This window comes from Mirounga angustirostris, unplaced genomic scaffold (genome assembly GCF_029215605.1).
Source record: "Mirounga angustirostris isolate CCGP_5_RB_7025 unplaced genomic scaffold, mMirAng1.0.hap1 SCAF_2, whole genome shotgun sequence".
Lineage (NCBI taxonomy): Eukaryota > Metazoa > Chordata > Mammalia > Carnivora > Phocidae > Mirounga > Mirounga angustirostris.
In genome coordinates this window covers 84,516,566-84,533,648 of record NW_026991710.1, presented here as the reverse complement: position 1 = coordinate 84,533,648, position 17,083 = coordinate 84,516,566, and the positions used below count along the sequence as shown (strand labels likewise).

General features: G+C 39.7%; 1 long non-coding RNA gene across 1 annotated transcript; it reads right to left on the bottom strand.

Annotated features, from left to right (window-relative positions):
- Positions 1-1,765: 1,765 nt before the first annotated feature.
- Positions 1,766-17,075, bottom strand: LOC123847571 (uncharacterized). Its single transcript, XR_006791573.2, has 3 exons — positions 16,938-17,075; positions 15,167-15,270; positions 1,766-1,818 (listed from the first exon to the last, which is right to left on the bottom strand). It is a non-coding gene; the product is annotated as an uncharacterized LOC123847571 (long non-coding RNA).
- Between the last annotated feature and the right edge of the window lie 8 nt (positions 17,076-17,083).

The following is a 17,083-nucleotide window of genomic DNA, read 5'->3' as shown; positions in this document are numbered from 1 at the left end:
ATATTTATTTTTAAAAAATATTTTTTAAAAAGATTTGATTTTTTTTTAAGATTTTATTCATTTATTTGACAGAGAGAGACACAGCGAGATGGAACACAAGCAGAGGGAGAGAGAGAAGCAGGCTCCCCATGGAGCAGGGAGCCTGATGCAGGGCTTGATTCCAGAACCCTAGGATCATGACCTGAGCCGAAGTCAGACACTTAATGAATGAGCCACCCAGGTGCCCCAAGAACACTGAATTTTTAAAATAGTTCCAAATCAGAGCAGCCAGGTACTGGCAGAAGCCAAACACTCTGCAGGGACTCAGTGATAGCTCACAGGTACATATCAGAAAGAAAAAAATATATACAAAGGAATATAGCATCATGAATGGGAGCCATGTGACCTGCAAAAATTTCAGATATTAAAATTATCAGGTCATCAAAAATTGTAAAGAAAGAAGTAAAACTATATATTCACAGATGACATGATACAGAAAATCCTAAAGAATAACAATTTAAAAAATTACTAGAGCTAAAAATGGAATTCAGCATAATTACAGGGTACAGATATCACAAAAATCAATTGGTTGTAGTTCTATAACTAGCAATGAACAATCTGAAAATGTAATTTTAAAAAAAATTCCAGGGACGCCTGGGTGGCTCAGTCGTTAAGAGTCTGCCTTTGGCTCAGGTCATGGTCTCAGCGTCCTGGGATCGAGCCCCACATCGGACTCCCTGCTAGGCAGGAAGCCTGCTTCTTCCTCTCCCACTCCCCCTGCTTGTGTTCCCTCTCTCACTGTGTCTCTCTCTGTCAAATAAATTTTAAAAATTAATTAATTTAAAAAATAAAAAAACTCCATTTAAAATAACATCAAAAAGAATAAAATAGGAATAACCAAGGAAGTGTAAAACTTGTACACTGAAAACTGCAAAACATTTCTGAAAGAAGTCCTAAATAAATGGAAAGACATCTTGTGTTTGTGGATTAGATTTATTATTGGGAAGATGGCAATGATCCTCAAAGCAATCTACATATTCAATGCAGTCCCTATCAAAATCCTAATGACTGTTTTTTCAGAAATCGATGATTTTAAAATTCATAGAGAATTGCAAAAGAGCACAAAGAACCAAACAATCTTGAAGAACAAAGTTTGAGGACTCATACTTCCTGTTTCAAAATTTACTGCAAAGTTACAGTATTTAAGAGTATGGTACTGGCATACAGATAAACATACAGACCAATGAAATAGAACTGAGAATACAAAAATAAAGCCATACACATCTGCAGTCAATTGATTTTCAACAAGGGTGCTAAGACCTTTCAGTGTGAATAGTCTCTTCAACAACTAGTTCTAAGACAACTGGATATTCACATGCAAAAAAAAAAAAAAATGAATTTGGGGCGCCTGGGTGGCTCAGTTGGTTAAGCGACTGCCTTCGGCTCAGGTCATGATCCTGGAGTCCCGGGATCAAGTCCCGCATCGGGCTCCCTGCTCGGCAGGGAGTCTGCTTCTCTCTCTCCTGCTCCCCCCTCTTGTGCTCTTTCTCTCTCTCACTCTCTCTCTCAAATAAATAAAATCTTTAAAAAAAAAATGAATTTGGACCTCTACCTCACATCACATGCAAAAATTAACTCAAAATGGATCAAAGTCCTAAATGTAAGATCTACAGCCATAAAACTCTCAGGTGGAGTACATTTCATGACTCTGGATTTAGCAATAAATTCTTAGAAATGATACCAAAAGCAAAAGCAATGAAAGAAAAAATAGGTAAGTTGGACTTACCAAAATTATAAGCGTCTGTATGTCCAAAGACAGTATCAAAGTGAAAAGACAACCTACAGAATGGGAGAAAATATTTGCAATCATATATCTGACAAGGGTCTAGTCTGCAGAATATATCAAGAATCTTTAAAACTCAACAAAAAGACAAGTAACCCAACTTAAAAATGGGCAAAGGATTTGAATATTTCTCTGAAAAAGATCTACAAATGGCCAGCAAACATATGAAAAAGATGCTCAACACCGTTAGTTATTAGAGAAATGCAAATCAAAACTACAATAAGATACCATTTTTTATCCACTGGGATAGCTATAATTTTTTTTTAACGGAAAATAAGTGTTTGTGAGGTTTTGGACAAATTGGAACCATTTTACATTGCTGGTGGTAATGTAAGATGACGCAGCTTCTATGGAAAGCAGGTTGTCAGTTCCTTAAAAAGTTAAACACAGAATTACCACATGACCCAGCAATTCCATTCCTAGATACATACTCCAAATAATTGAAAACAAATTCAAACAAATGTTTGTACATGAATGTTCATAGCAGCATTATTCACAGTAGCCAAAGGTGGAAACAATGGTTGAATGAACAAATTGTGGTATATTCATATTATGGCATATTATTTGGCCATAAAAAGGAATGTAGTACTGATACATACTACAATGTGGCTGGACCTTGAAAACACACTAAGTGAAAGAAGCCAGACAGGAAAAGTCACATATTGACTTCTGAGGAAGATGACAGAGTAGGAGGACCCTAAACACATCTTGTACCATGGATACAACTAGATAACCTCCACATCAGTGTAAATAACCAAGAAGATGACCCTAAGACTGGCAGAACAGACTCTCCACAGCTAAATGTAGAAAGGTGGCCACATCAAAGAGGGTAGAAAGGGTGGAGACACAACTGGGAGCTAAATGGACCCACAGGACTGTCTGCAGGAGGGACGGATGCCACGGAGAAAAAAGGGAGAAGAGCAGACCCCACACCAGGCACCGCAGTCATGGAGGACCCACACTGGGAAGATGAATCCCCATACCAATTGGCCTTGAAAACCTGAGGGCCAAATTTCACAAGCTCTTAAAATCAGTGAAACCTAAAATTTGGAACTTAAAAAATCAGCAGGCCAGTGGGAAAGCTGAGAGGGCAGGAGGAAACTGAGTCCCAACCCTTCAAAAGATAGCACAGCAGTCTCACAGAGACAGAACAGAGAAGCAGTTTGAAAAATGCTTGGGGTACACAGGAGGGAGATTTGTTTACTAATCTCAGAGCATGTGCTGGAGGGGCAGGGATCTTTGAGAGATTTCTCCAGGAACAGAAGAGCTGAAGGGCACCTTTTCCCTCCCTCATCCTCCCCCCATAAATACACACGCCACCTGCAGGAACCAGCATGTTGCCAACACTCAACTACCTACCTTGCCTCCACTCCAGGTCCCTTCCCCCATCAGTAGTACTGCATCTCTGGCAAATGCCTGGTCTGACTCAAGCCCACAGCAGCCCCAGACTGGCCCACCCAAAACACAAAGGCCAAACCCCGCCCAAAATAGGCAAAGAGAGCCATTGCTGATAACCGGACTGAAGGCAAAAGCAGCTCAGTCACAACAGCTGGGTGCATGCAACACTCATAGGAGACATCCCTGAAGTGAGTTTCTGGTAAACAGGGGATATTGCACTGCAGGGCACTACAGAACCTCTTCTTCATAAGGCCACTATTGTCAAGAGCAGATGACATAGCTGACTTTCCTAATACATAGAAACAGACACAGACAGACAAAATGAGGAAACAGAGGAATATGTCCCAAAAGAAAGAACAGGACAAAATCACAGCAAAAACTTAAATGAAATGGAGATAAATAATAGGCCTGATGGAGAATATATAGTAATGGTAATAAAGATATTCACTGGACTTGAGAAAAGAGTGAAGGACCTCAGGGAAACCCTTAACAAAGAGATAGAAAACATAGAAAAAAAGAATCAACCAGAGATGAAGAACTCAATAAATGAAATTTAAAATACACTAGATGGAATAAATAGTAGACTACAGGAGGAAGAAGAATGGACTAGTGACCTGAAGGAAAGTGTAATGGACAGCAATCAAGCTGAACATGAGAGGAAAAAAAAAACGAAAAGAACGTTAGGGCACTTAGCAATATCATCAAGCCTAATAACATTCATATTATAGGGATCCCAGAAGAAGAAGAGAGAGAAAAGGGGGAAGAAAATTTATTTGAAGAAATAATAGCTGAAAGCTTCCTGAATCTGGGGAAGGAAACAGGAATCCAGATCCAGGAGGCACAGAGAGCCCCCAACAAAATCAACCCAAAGAGGTCCACATCAAAACACATAGTAAATAAATGACAAAAAAGTAATGATAGAGAATTTTATTTTATTTTTTGAGAGAATTTTAAAATCAGCAAGAGAAAAGAAAATAGTTACATTCAAGGGAAACCCTATGACTACCAGCGGATTTTTCAGCAGAATTTTGCAGGCCAGAAGAGAGTGAAATACAAAGGATTATAAGAGAATATTATGAAAAATTATATGCCAACAAACTGGACAACCTAGAAGAAATGGATAATTCCTAGAAACATATAATCTGCCAAAACTGAAGCAGGAAGAAATAGAAAATTTGAACAGACCAATTACCAGCAATGAAACTGAACCAGTAATTGAAAAACTTCTAACATTGAAAGTACAGGACCAGATGGTTTCACAGGGGAATTCTACCAAACACTGAAAAAAGAGTTAATATCTATTTTTCTCAAATTATTCCAAAAAGTAGAAGAGGAAAGAAAGCAACCAAATTCATCTATGAGGCCAGCATTGCCCTGATACCAAAATCAGATGAAGACACTACAGAAAAAGAGAACCATAGGCCAATATCTCTGATAAACATAGATGCAAAAATCATCAACAAAATATTAGCAAACCAAATCCAATAATCATTTTAAAAAATCATTCACCACAATCAAGTGGGATTTATTCCTGGGATGCAAGAGTGGTTCAATATTTGCAAATCAGCCAATGTTCCTATATGGCCTACACACAGCTTCCTGTGTCCTGGAGTGTCATACACCAGAACCCACTTCTACAAGCCTCTGCACAGCCTGTGTGCATCCCACCTGTAGTCCAGGGATCCACATAGAGCTGCCACTCCCGCAAGTAAAGTAGGTTACCTGCAAAGAAACAATAAGTAGATCGACTCAGGAGCAAAAATGAAAGACTTCTCAATAAATCTTGGAAACAGAAGATAGTGGAATATTATCTTCAATGCACTGAGGAAAAATAACTATCACCCTAGAATACTACACCAAGAAAAAGATCTATCAAGAATAAGGATGAATGACATGGATAAATGTGAAGAACATTACACTGAACAATAGAAGTAAAAAAAACATAGTGTGCGATTCCATTTGCATGACATTCAAGGAGAGACAAAATTAAACTATGGTGATAGAAATCAGAAAAGTGGTTACCTGGGAAGGGGTGAGGAGCAGAGATGGTCAGAAGGAAGCACAAGGAAACTTTCTAGGATTAAATGTCCTGTTTCTTAATGGGGGTAGTGATTACACAAGTACATACATTTGCCAAACTCAACTGAACTGCACACTGTGATGGTTGATTTTTTTGCGTCAACTTGACTAGGACACAAGATGCCCAGATAACTGGTTAAACATTATTTCTGGGTGTGTCTGTGAAGATGTTTCCAGAAGAGATTAGCATTTGAATCAGTAGGCTAAGTAAATCAGATTGTCCTCCCTGATGTGACTCAGCATCGTCTAAACCACTGAGGGCCTAAATAGAACAAAAAGGCATTGGAAGGGAAAATTTGCTCTCTGCCTGACTACTTAAAGTAAGACATGGGTGGGTGTTCTTCTTCCAAGGCTGTTTGAAATACAAATATCCTTTACAAGATAGTCCAGAACAAAAGTATCCAGTGCCTCTGCTCACAAGATGTTCAAAAATATGAGATCCATGGAGAATTGTCCCCCGGTATTTCAGAACAAATTGGTATGTGAATCGTTTTCACTGTAAAAGTTATGATATTGAATACAGATCAAAAGTTAGGATTCAAATTGAGATGTACTGTAAGCACAAAATTCACAATAGATTTGGAAACCTTACATGAAAAAAAGAATGTAAAATATCTCACTAATAATTATATTCAACATGTTAAAATAATATTTTGTATATATTGGTTTAGATAAAATGTATTAAAACTAATTTCACCTGTTTCCTTTTACTTTTTTTTTTTTTTAAGGGATCTCTACCCCCCCTGTGGGGCTGGAACTCATGACCCCAAGATCAAGAGTCATGCTCTCCTGAGCCATGCTTTTTTTAAAATATGATTTTTAAAATGTGATTACTAGATATTGTAAAATTACTTATGAGTCATACATTATATTTCTATTGAACAGCTCTGGATGTCTAATTTTTATTGGACGGCCTAGAATGATCAAGGAAGCTAATGAATAGAAATTGAGAGAGAAGATTGTCTTTGTTGGAGTTCCCTAGCAAACAGAGATGGAGGCAAAGTTTTTTTTTTGTTTTTTTTTTTTTTTATTTATTTGAGAGAGAGAGAATGAGAGAGAGCACATGAGAGAGGGGAGGGTCAGAGGGAGAAGCAGACTCCCTGCCGAGCAGGGAGCCCCATGTGGGACTCGATCCAGGGACTCCAGGATCATGACCTGAGCCGAAGGCAGTTGCTTAACCAACTGAGCCACCCAGGCGCCCGATGGAGGCAAAGTTTAATGTTAATGTTTTCTTTGGGAGGTACAATCCCAAAATAGTGAGAGTGTAGGAAAAGGGAAATGAGTCAGAGAAAGTAGGAAAGCACCTCTGGGCAGTTGCTGGGAATGTCTGATTCTAGCTTCTGTGGCATGGTGCCTCCTCTGAGATTTAAAGTGATGACAGGAGCCAGAATAACCATGGGACTGATTTAGGCCTGGGTCCTGGGGCTACTGAGGCTCATGGAGGTTGCATGCTGGGTTGTTTTGATTCTACTGGGTTACGGTCATTGTAATTTCCCAATGACAGTTAACACTGGGCATGGAAGTGGTAAGAGATGTTCCACTGACTTCCCCAAGGTTCCGAACATAATCCTCCCTGCATTCATTAGGCTGTAGCAACTCTAGCTTCACCTGGTAATCAGAATTCATTACCCCAACCAGTACATTAACTCTACGGTTTGTTTGGTTTTTTACCTGTTTGTCCAGTAGTAAGAGGAACCCAAAGTGACTCCAAAATATTAGTCACAACTTCCAACTGGGTGGAACCCTGTACCTTTCTCACCCCTGGAATCAAGACTTCTGACCTAACAGAGTCAACAGTTTCAGGAATAGGAAACACAAATTCCATTAGTGAGTCACTGATAATGATGATGAGAGAGGCAACAGCTACTTCTACGTCTTGGTTCTTATACACTCTTATAGCTGAGTGTTCTAATTCTGGGAGACACAGCACGATATATTGGCGAGAGACCAGTGTATATACCGCATTCTGAAGGAAAGGGCTCCAACCTCACAAGATACTGTCCTCTAGCTGACACCTAAGCTGAAATTTCCACTGTTTTGCTGTTTGTTTTGTTTTATTCTGGATGGCTGCTCCTGGGTGACAGGGTACTTGGTAAAATCAGTGATTCTTAAGTTCATGAGCCCATCTTCACATTTCCTTTGACATTGAGTGGGTCTATTTTCTTTCTTTCTTTTTTTTTTTAAGATTTTATTTATTTATTTATTTGAGACAGAGAGAACGAGAGAGAGAGAGCACATGAGAGGGGGGAGGGTCAGAGGGAGAAGCAGACTCCCCGCCGAGCAGGGAGCCCGATGCGGGACTCGATCCAGGGACTCCAGGATCATGACCTGAGCCGAAGGCAGTCGCTTAACCAACTGAGCCACCCAGGCGCCCCTATTTAAAGATTTTTATTTATTTAAGAGAGAAAGAGTGAGAGAGAGAGATTACGAGCAGGGGGGAAGGGTCAGGGAGAAGCAGACTCCCTGCTGAGCTGGGAGCCCGATGTGGGACTCGATCCAGGGACTCCAGGATCATGACCTGAGCCGAAGGCAGTCGCTCAACCAACTGAGCCACCCAGGCGCCCAAGTGGGTCTATTTTCTAAGGCAATGTCATAGGGATACCATTTCAAAAGAAAGAATTCTATAACTTTAGGATGGTGCTATGGAGACACTGCAGTCAGGGAAGGCAGAACATTTTCAGAATATGTATTAATTCCAGTAAATCACTTTGATGGGTCCAACAAGGAGGAAAGGGTTGAGTGTAATCAATCTGCCAACAGGTGGCTGGCTGGTACCATTATCTAGAACTCAGCATCAGTCTCTGCTTCTGGCTGGTTGGTAAGTAAGATCATCTTTGGTGAGAGAAAACCCATGTTGTTGGGTCTGTGCTTGGCTTTCATCTTTGCTCCTATGATCACTTTCTTCATGTGCTCAATGTCAAGTATTGGAGTGGTACACACAGAGACTGGCTAAAATCCATAGAACTGGGCTCTCTGTGAACTTGATTTTCAAGACCCTCCTCTGTGGTACATGTTCTCTTGTGAGCATTAATGTGAGAAACAACAAAACTGTGTGTGTTGTGCCCATGCCTATTGTGTCCATCCACATATTATCTACCCAGACCTCCATGTCACCTATTTTCCACCCTCATTTCTTTTAAGGTTCCCTTTTTTTTAAGATCTATTTATTTATTTGAGAGAGAGAGAGAGAGAGAGAGAGAGCACAAGCCGGGGGAGGGGCAAAAGGAGAGGGAGAGAAGCAGACTCACTGCTGAGCGTGGAGCCCAACATGGGGCTCAACCTTGTGACCCCGAGGTCATGACCTGAGCTGAAATCAAGAGTTGGAAACTCAACCAACTGAGCCACCCAGGCACTCCTCTTCTAAGGCCCTTTTAAGGCCCCAACCAAACATTTCGGCTCTGCTCAAATATTCAATATATAACTGTAGCTCAGGCTACCTCTCCTTTCACATGAAGTGAAAAATCAAACACAAGTCTCACAACTCTGTGTGATGAGAAGATTTCCTTTCACCAATGTCAGGCAGGGCCATTCCTGAATGGGGCTGTAATGTGGCTGGCAGCTATCCTTTTATGGCTAGTTCCAATATACATTGCACCAACCTACATGTGAATCAGGCCTCTGTTAGTTGGTCATAAGGAACTCCCCTTGAGGTCATCAGTGCAGCAGAGATAAGTGACATGGAAGGCTAGACCACTTATTCATGTAGTTTACTTGAGTCCTTTGGGCTTTGCTTGAGTTTGAATATATCACTTCCTACATACAATGGGACATTGATGCTTCTGCCCAGCTTTATGACTTGGTTGATTTGATAATCCTCAGTTCAGGCTGCATAGCCCTTTAATGTACCATGGTCAGCAGTTTGGTCTTTGCTAAGACCCAGTAGCATACTAGGACATATTTTTCAGAGTAGGATCTTTATGGTGAAGTACATAGCTTTGTTCCAGAATATAAGGATCTACAACGAGACTCTTCTATTGGAGTTTGCCCCAAACTCTCTATATCCTCCATGGATAAATCTCCAGGACTATCAGATTTGTTGGATCGCATGATGTAAGTGTAATTTTTCAGGCCTGACCATAGGCAATTACAAGGCTTTACCTGACAGGCCTCATGGGAAAAAATCATCCCCTCATACCAGACTTGGTATACAGCCAAGTATTACAATCTCTAAAGGGAGTTGCTATGAAGAACTGATGTCCCTCTGGCTGTTCATTCTCTTCACATATTTACATTCCCAGTCCCTGTAACTTCATTCCTAGGTCTCTTTATCTGAGGTCTTGGGAAAATGTCCTGTTCAGCTGACTCTGCTGGTATCTCCTTATTGGGCAGGACAAGTGGGAAACCTTAAACACATTTATCCCTACTTAGACTCAGTACCCAGTAATTTTCTACTCCTAGCCCTTCCTCTCCTCTCTCCCCCTAGGGTCCATAAAGCAGCCAGAGCCTTTTGTTCAGGGTTCCCTCAACAGTGAGACAACGCCCACATCTCTGCTGATCCACCTGACCCTCAATTGGTATGCCATTTCATGGGGGAAATGATGCAGGGGGGAGTTGGCATCGTCTCTGTTTTAGCCTTTTGTTCATACTATCACAGTAAATGTTTAAAGGCTTCACTGTTACTTTCATTTTGGCTCCTTATTGGTTTGATTGGTTGTTCCAACACTTGGCAGCTCGTCTCTCCCAAATCAGTTGAGCTCCTGATAGGATAGTGTTCAATTTTGTTTGCCTTCTTCAATATTGTCTTAGTTATTCTGGGCCTTTTGCCTCTTCCTATAAACTTGAGAATCAGTCTGTCAAAATCCACAAAATAACTAGCTGGGATTTTAATTGGGATTCCATTGAATCTATAAATCATGTTGGGAAGAACTGACTTCTTGACAATATTGAGTCTTCCTATCTGTGAACATAGAGTTATCTCTCCACTTATTTAGTTCTTCTTTGATTGCTTTCATCAGAGTTTTGTAGGTTTACATATAGATCTTATACATTTTTGTTAATTTATATTGAATGCTTCATTTTTGCGGTGCTAATGTAAGTAGTGTTGCATTTATTATTTCAAATTCCAATTTTTCATTGCTGATATGTAGGAAAATAATAGACTTTTGTATATTAGCCTTGTATCCTGCAGCTTTGCTATAAATTGCATACTCGTCCCAGAGGTTTTTGTTGTTGTTCTTTCAGATTTTCTACATACACAATCATATCATCTGTAAACAAAGATAGTTTTATATCTTCCCTCACAATCTGTACACTATTTACTTCCTTTACTTACTGAATTAGCATATGAATTATTGTTTTTAAACTTTTTTTTAGTGGTTGCCCTAGAGTTTGCAATATACCTTTTACAACTCCACTGTCAAAGTCCACACTCAAAACACAGCATACTGCTTCATGGGTAGTGCAAGTGCTTTATAATAACAAAGTATTCCTAGTTCCTCCCTCCCAGTCCCTTGTGTCATTACAGGCAATCATTTTACTTATATTCAAGCTATAATCATCAAATACATTGTCACTGTTATTACTTTGAACACTGTTATCTATTAGATCAATTAAGAACAGGAAAAATAAAAGTTTTAATTTTATCTTCACTTATTCCTTCTCTAATGCTCTTCATTTCTTTATGTAGATATAAGTTTTTGAACCTATATCATTTGCTTTCTCTCTGATGAACTTCTTTTTACATTTCTTGCAAGGCAGGTATATTGACAACATACTCCCTCATTTTCTGTTTGTCTAAGAAAATCTTTATTTCTCCTTCACTTCTGAAGGATAATTTAACAGGATACAGGATTCTAGTTTGGTGATGCTTTTTTTTTTTTTTTTTCCTCATTTCACTCTACTGTCTTCTTGCTTGCATGGTTTCTGAAGGGAAATTAGATGTAATCTTATTTTTATTCCTCCAAATGTAGGGTTTTTTTCCCCCGCTTGCTCTTTCAAGATTTTTTCTTTATCTTTGGTTTTCTAAAGTTTGAATATGATATGCCTAGTTGTATTTCTTTGGGTGTTGTTGTTGTTTTGTTTTGTTTTTGTCATTTATTCCGATTGGTGTTCTCTGAGTTTCCTGGACCTATGATTTGTCCTCTGATATTAATTTGGGGCAGATTCTCGGTCATTATTGCTTCAAATATTGCTTCTGTTCCTTTCTCTTTTTCCTCTCCTCCTCATATTCACATTGTTTGTTTCACCTTTTTAAGTTCTTCCACAGTCCTTGAATATTCTATTCCATTTTCTCCCCCAGTCTTTTTTCTTCACTTTTTGATTTGGGAAGTTTCTGTTGACATATCCTAAAGTTCAGCGATTTTCTCCACTGCCATCTCTAGTTAATTAATGAGCCCATCAAAGACATTCTTCATTTTTCTCCATGTTTTTAGTTTCTAGTATTTCTTTGTGAGTCTTCCTTAGAATTTTTTCTTAGACTCCCTGTGCTTACATTCCCCATTTGTTCTATCATGCTATTTATCCATTAAAACCCTTAGCATATTAATCATAGTTAGTTATTTTAAATTCCTGGCTTGTTAATCCTATATCCCTGCCATATCTGAGTCTGGTTCTAGTACTTGCTCTGCCTCTTTAAATTGTGTTTTTTGCATTGTAATTTTTTGTTGAAAGCCATACATGGTGTTCTGGGTGAAAGGAACTGTGGTAAATAGGCCTTTGGTGATATGATGGGAGGATGTGGGGAGAGGAGAAGCTTTTTTTTTTTTTTAAGATTTTATTTATTTATTTTAGAGAGGAGGGAGGAGCAGAGGGAGAGAGACAAGCAGACCACACTGAGTGCAGATCCCATTGTGGGGCTCAATTCCATGACCCTGGGCTGAAATCAAGAATCGGACACTTAACTGACTGAGCCACCCAGGTGCCCCAAGAGAGGGGAAACTTTCTATAGTCCTATGATTAGGCTTAGGTTTTTAGTGAGCTTGTGCCCTGAGCTATGAACTTCATAAGAGCTTCTCATTTTTTTTTCACCTCCTTAGTGGGCAGGATAGCTAGAGAGGGCTGGAGTTGGTATTTCCCTTCTTCTAGGTTGGTTAGACCCTGATACAACCCCAAAGGTTTAGTTAGGCTTTGGTTAAATAGTTTCTCTTGATGACAGGTCCTGTTAAGAAGAACAGAATCGTCTGATGTATTTCAAAATGGTTCCTTTTCCCCTCCCCCTGCTGAAGTATCAGGGAATTGTTCTCTAATCTTCAGTGTGAGAACTTGGTTAAGCTCCATAAAGCAGAACTCACAAAAGCATGGGTAACCCCCTAAGACTGGGCCCTGATAAGAGTTCTTAACTCTCAACTTCCAGCAATTCACCATTTATAGTTTAGGTTTTCCTACCCTAGTACCTGTTCCTGAGGTGCTTTCTGCTCATGGGTTTCTGCTTTGGTAAGCTGTGATTCTCTGTATCCACCTATCTCTCCAGTTTTGGGGGTAGTGGTTTGCTGTCACCTGAATTCTCTGATGGATCTAAGAAGAGTTAGTGATTTTCAGTTCAGCTTTTTACTTATTTTTAGGATGCAGTGATGACTTCCAAGATCTTTACATGACAAGTCACAGGAAGTCTTATTTCTTTGACCCATGGAATTTCTAGAAATATATATTTTAATAGACTATTTTTAGAGCAATTTTAAGTTAACAGCATAATTGAATGAAAAATACAGAGATTTCCCATACATTCCCTGCTCCCATACATACACAGCCTTCCCCGTTATCATATCCCCCACTACAATTGTATATTTGTTACCACTGATGAACCTACGTTATCACTCAAAGTCTATAGTTGACATTGCACTTCACTCACGGTGTTGTACATTCTATGGGTTTTGACAAAAGTATAGCGATATATATCCACTATTATGGTTATTCAGAGTAGTTTCACTGCCCTAAAAGTCCTCCGTGCTCCATATATTCATCCCTCCCTAACCCCTGGCATCTTTTTACTTCTCATCTTTTTTACTGTCTCCATAGTTTTACTTTTTCCAGAGTGTCATATAGTTCGAGTCATATTTTATATAGCCTTTTCAGATTGGCTTCTTCTACTTTGTAATATGCATTTAAGTTTCCTCCCTGTTTTTCACAGCTTGATAGTTCATTTCTTTTTTTTGTTTTGTTTTTAGTTTTTTTTGTTTTGTTTTGCAAGATTAATTTATTAGTTTTGAAATGCAATCAAAATAACAAACACCATTTTTGTGTCAAAATTTTATATATAATACATAGTAATGCACTGTTATATGATATCTTTATTGGTCATAAGATTTTTTTGACTCACTTTTCTTCAAATTTATTTTCTTTTTTTAATGTTCAGTTAGCCAACATATAGACGGCCTATTTTTTTTTTTAAAGATTTTATTTATTTATTTGACAGAGAGAGACACAGTGAGAGAGGGAACACAGGCAGGGGGAATGGGAGAGGGAGAAGCAGGCTTCCCGCAGAGCAGGGAGCCCGATGAGGGGCTTGATCCCAGGACCCCGGGATCATGACCTGAGCTGAAGGCAGAGGCTTAACGACTGAGCCACCCAGGTGCCCCAGCACATCATTAGTTTTTGATGTAGTGTTCAATGATTCATTAGTTACATATAACACCCAGTGCTCATAGTTCATTTCTTTTTAGCACTGAATAATATTCCATTGTTCAGACATACCACAGTTTATTTATCCATTCACCAACTGAAGGACATCTTGGTTGCTTCCAGGTTTTAACAGTTACAAATAAAACTACTATAGACATCCACATGCATTTAAAAAAAAATTTTTTTTACAGAGAAAGCAAGCATGCATGCATGCATGCATGCATGCACACACGAGTTGGGGGGAGGGGCAGAGGGAGCGAGAATCTTAAGCAGGCTCCATGCCCGGCCTTGATCTCACTGAGATCATGACCTGAGCTGAAATCAAGAGTCAGATGCTTAACTGACTGACTCACCCATATGCCCCCGCATATTTTTGTATGGACATAAGTTTTCAACTCCTTTGGGTAAATATCAAGCATTGTAATTGCTGGATCATAAGGTAAGTGCATATTTAATTCTGTAACAAACCACCAAAGTATCTTCCAAAGTGGTTTTACCATTCTGTATTCACATCAACAATGAATGAGAGTTCCTGTTTCTCCACATCCTTGTCAACGTTTGGTGTTGTCAGTGTTTTGGATTTTGGTCATTCTAATAGGTGTGTAGGGGTATCTCATTGTTGTTTTAATTTGCATTTCCTTGATGATATATGATGTGGAACATCTTTTCATATGTTTATTTGCCATCTGTATATCTTCTTAGGTAACTTGTCTGCTAAGGTCTCTGGTCCATTTTTTAGCCAGGTTATTTGTGAACTTACTGTTGAGTTTAAGAGTTCTTTGTATAACTTTCTAGGGAGATACTTCTGGCCTACTATCCCTAGCTTTGGGGATTAAGCAGACACTCTGAGTCATTTTTCTTCCCCTCATTATAATTTATGTAATTATCTCATGGGATTGGAACATCTTTGGCCTTGGTATACCTTGGTGTTCTAATCTAATGAGTTTATCAACTTCATATATTTAGAGATGATGGAAGCATTGCCATGTGAGCCAAAAAGCCCTCATTGGTCTTCTGTAGCAGGATGCTGACCCTGTATATCATTTAACTTCTATAAGCCTTGTCTTTTTAAACCAGGAAACTATCATTTGATCTAAACAATTTGAATTTTAGAAAGCATCAAATGAGATGATAAAATAGAATCCATTTATACAGTGTAAGGACTTGTGACTATTTTTTAAAATTGTGTTTCATATTGTGGCTTTAAGTTACTTAAGTTAACAATTTTTATGGCTAAAAATAAGATTTATTCTTCCCGGAAATAATGGACAAAAAATTATCCTATAACAAAATGAAAATTCATCATATTACCTGTGCCAATCCAAACTTTAGGCAGAATACTTATTAGGGGTTTGATTTTCTCAAAGCTCTCTGATTTCAAGGTGAAGCAATCCAAGTCACGCCATGTTTGTGTTCTGGAATGAAAAGAGAAATGGTAAGTGTGTATTCTTATTTTTTTCTTAAAATAGATTCCTTAAACTATTTTTTTCTTTTTTAAAGATTTTATTTATTTATTTATTTATTTATTTATTTATTTATTTATTTATTTATTTATTTATTTAAGAGAGAGTGAGCGCATGCACCCAGCAGGGGCGGGGTGGGGGGTTGGGGAGAGGGAGAAGCAGGCTTCCCGCTGAGCAGAGAAGCCTGATTTGGGGCTTGAGCCCAGAACCTGAGATCATGACCTGAGCTGAAGGCAGACACTTAACTGACTGAGCCACTCAGGCACCACATTAAACTATTTCCTAACAGAACAACAGAATATACTGAAACATATTTGCTGGGATGAGTTTTCCTTTGACCTGGCTTAATGGAATCTCTGAGATTTATGAAAAAATTCCTTTACTACTCTTGCTGTTATGTCTTGTTTTAAACAGACCAGGGCTGACTATTTAATGCACTGAGTTATGGCATATTATTTTAATTGAGAGCTTTGTTCCTATCAAAAGAACGCCGCTGAAGTGAGGAAGGCTTTGAGCCAGCCAGAGCCTTCTCAATATCAATAGGCTCTACTACAAGGAGACTAAGCCAGAATTGGAGAATTTTGGTCCTGCCTGCCACTGTATGACAGGCAAGTCACCTGACCGCTTTGGACTCTGTTCCCTCAGCTGTAAAACCAGAGGCTTGGAGTAGATAATCCATAATATCCCTAAAGCCAAGATGCTAGGCTTATGAAAAATAATGACTCTGTAAAAGTAAAATACTGCCCTGTGTCTGCAGATTCAGGCAATTCCAGGGTCATTATAAATAGCCAAAATGAAGCTCAGATTTGATGAAGGGAGAACTCTTTAAAGGCTTCCTCCTAAATATGGAAACAAGGGAGATAACATCGGCACAGGAATAAATCTATTTTATGTAATGTAAAATTCCGTGTCACCTTCCTAGGATCACTGTTACATCCTATTGCAAAATGGGACTTAAGTAGACCACGTGACAATGAAACCTGAAATAAGCCTGTGCTATTCCTTGGGTACCCCTGCGTTGTTAGGAACAGCTATACATGTTAATTCATTTTATGCTTATAACAACCTGAAAAAAGTGTACTGTCTACATTTGTGAGTTCAGAAACTTTCCAGTTCAAGTCTCACTCACACTCACTGCGCGGCAGAGGATTTTAAATTTGCGAGCGCATTTAGGGCAAATTTCTGAACCTCAGGAAGCCTCCTCTGTGAGGCTTTTTAAAAACAGAGGGTCGTAGTCCACTAACAGTAACTAACTGTTTATCTCTGGGCCAGGCCCCACGCTGCACGCTGTGCACGGATTTTCTCAGCCCTCAAAATGACTCTACGAATGAGGTAATTTTAGTCACTGTCTACTCTTTGAAGGGTGGGAGTACGCTCTGAGACCACCTGTGGAGCTGCGGGAGGTGAGCGTTACTGCCGCCAGGCAGGCCCTTGCAGTGTGGATGAGGGTCTGGGGAAATTTGGGGGAGTTGAGGCGGCGAGTGTCTCGGTGTTTCCCTTCTCTGAAGCCGTCAGGAGCCTCTCTCTCTAGCAGTGTCTCGTCATCCTATTGTCTGTCCTTGAGCTCCCCGAGGCTTGGCGCGCCACTTTGTGCCCAGGGATCTGTGGGTCCCAATTACCCTGCACGGTTCTCGCCTCCTGTTCAGACATCGGAGCAGCAGGAACAAGCGCTGAGAATTGCCCAGACTGCAGAGGTACCAGCCCGGGACCAGATTCTGCCCAGCCACCGGAGCTCGGCGCGCACCGCCAGCCCGCGCAGCCTCGG